Below are 2,355 nucleotides of genomic sequence, written 5' to 3' on the forward strand. Positions count from 1 at the left end.
GGCGGATTTTCACCCTCCGACTGCTCGCTACCGTCCGCTGCGCCTGGTCCGGGCCCTGTCCATTGTCATGTTAATGGCAGGGCGGGGCAGGACTGCTTTCACCAGGAACCCGGTTTTCTGGGTCAGAGGTTCCAGGGGACCTGTTTTGTGCGGACTTCCCTGTGTCCGTCCCTCCCTGCCTGCCTTCCCCCCAGGACTTCCTTCTGAACACCTTTGTCGTTTGAGCGAGGGCCAAAAGCCTGCCTGTGAAAGGGAAGGATCAGCCGGTCAGCCCCCTGTTGGTCGCTGCTGCCAGTGCAGCAGGCGTGCGTGTGTATTCGGCCTCGTGTCCAGGTCCCTCAGGGACTTGAGGCAACTCTCCCCGGTGGTCTCGTGGTCAGGACCGGGCTTCGAATCCCGGTCGGGGGGGATGACTTTCTGCTGCAGATTAATTGGCACCTCTGAAAGAAAGTCTCCCCTCCTGAGCGTAAAGCTCCACCCTCACCACCACCGGCGCCTTTTCCACCCCTTGACAAACAGACAGACAGACAGACAGTCAGTCAGTCCAGTTCGGGAGCGCAGCTTTCATTTGGAAGCAGACCCTGCTTGTTTAAAGTCAACGACGCCAAGTTATTTTGCACTTTGAATTATATCGCTCCGTGCGAGCGGCACTCAGCCTTGGAGAAGAAAAAAATACCACTGAGCTGAGAAAGTTCTTTTTAAAACGGTTTCCTTCCACAGCAGCTCTGAGTGAGAGAGAGAGAGAGAGAGAGATATCAGCTTTATTCTCAGTAATAACACACACACACACACACACACACACACAGAGACACTGGGAAAGAGCTGTTTTTCCTTTTGAATATCTCCCCACGGGGAGCTGCACCGTTCCCAGAAACACTGCAATACTGGGTCGATGCGTAGAGTGGACAGAGCAAGCCCCTAGTCCATCTCCCTGTTCTAAAAATCAATTAAAAATAAAAGTACATAATATGTGTGTGTGTGTGTGTCGGTGTCAGTATCAGTCAGTGAGTCAGTGTCTCTCTCTCTCTCTCTCTCTCTCTCACTCAGAGCTGCTGTGGAAGGAAACTTTTTTAAAAAGAACTTGCTTATTGAAAGAAAGATGTGTCTCAAGCTGCCGGGCCCTGTCCATTCTCCTGTCAATGGCAGGACTGCTTTCACCAGGAACCCGGTTTTCTGGGTCAGAGGTTCCAGGGGACCTGTTTTGTGCGGACTTCCCTGTGTCCGTCCCTCCCTGCCTGCCTTCCCCCCAGCACTTCCTTCTGAACACCTTTGTCGTTTCAGCGAGGGCCAAAAGCCTGCCTGTGAAAGGGAAGGATCAGCCGGTCAGCCCCCTGTTGGTCGCTGCTGCCAGTGCAGCAGGCGTGCGTGTGTCCTCGGCCTCGTGTCCAGGTCCCTCAGGGACTTGAGGCAACTCTCCCCGGTGGTCTTGTGGTCAGGACCGGGCTTCGAATCCCGGTCGGGGGGGGATGACTTTCTGCTGCAGATTAATTGGCACCTCTGAAAGAAAGTCTCCCCTCCTGAGCGTAAAGCTCCACCCTCACCACCACCACCGCCTTTTCCTCCCCTTGACAAACAGACAGACAGACAGACAGACAGACAGTCAGTCCAGTTCGGGAGCGCAGCTTTCATTTGGAAGCAGACCCTGCTTGTTTCAAGTCAACGACGCCAAGTTATTTTGCACTTTGAATTATATCGCTACGTGCGAGCGGCACTCAGCCTTGGAGAAGAAAAAAATACCACTGAGCTGAGAAAGTTCTTTTTAAAAAGGTTTCCTTCCACAGCAGCTCTGAGTGAGAGAGAGAGAGAGATATCAGCTTTATTCTCAGTAATAATACACACACACACACACACACACACACACAGAGACACTGGGAAAGAGCTGATTTTCCTTTTGAATATCTCCCCACGGGGAGCTGCACCGTTCCCAGAAACACTGCAATACTGGGTCGATGCGTGGAGTGGACGGAGCAAGCCCCTATTCCATCTCCCTGTTCTAAAATTCAATTAAAAATAAAAGTAAATAATATGTGTGTGTGTGTGTGTGTGTGTGTGTCGGTGTCAGTATCAGTCAGTGAGTCAGTGTCTCTCTCTCTCTCTCTCTCTCTCTCTCTCACTCAGAGCTGCTGTGGAAGGAAACTTTTTTAAAAAGAACTTGCATATTGAAAGAAAGATGTGTCTCAAGCTGCCGGGCCCTGTCCATTGTCATGTCAATGGCAGGACTGCTTTCACCAGGAACCCGTTTTTCTGGGTCAGAGGTTCCAGGGGACCTGTTTTGTGCGGACTTCCCTGTGTCCGTCCCTCCCTGCCTGCCTTCCCCCCAGGACTTCCTTCTGAACACCTTTGTCGTTTAAAATA

General features: G+C 51.9%; 2 pseudogenes; both read right to left on the reverse strand.

The window, feature by feature from the left end:
* Positions 1-851: 851 nt before the first annotated feature.
* LOC137307654 (U2 spliceosomal RNA) lies at positions 852-970 on the reverse strand (annotated as a pseudogene).
* Positions 971-1,908: 938 nt separating this feature from the next.
* Positions 1,909-2,025, reverse strand: LOC137307646 (U2 spliceosomal RNA; annotated as a pseudogene).
* Positions 2,026-2,355: the final 330 nt, after the last annotated feature.

The sequence above is a fragment of the Heptranchias perlo genome, unplaced genomic scaffold, assembly GCF_035084215.1.
Source record: "Heptranchias perlo isolate sHepPer1 unplaced genomic scaffold, sHepPer1.hap1 HAP1_SCAFFOLD_1079, whole genome shotgun sequence".
Classification (NCBI taxonomy): Eukaryota; Metazoa; Chordata; class Chondrichthyes; order Hexanchiformes; family Hexanchidae; genus Heptranchias; species Heptranchias perlo.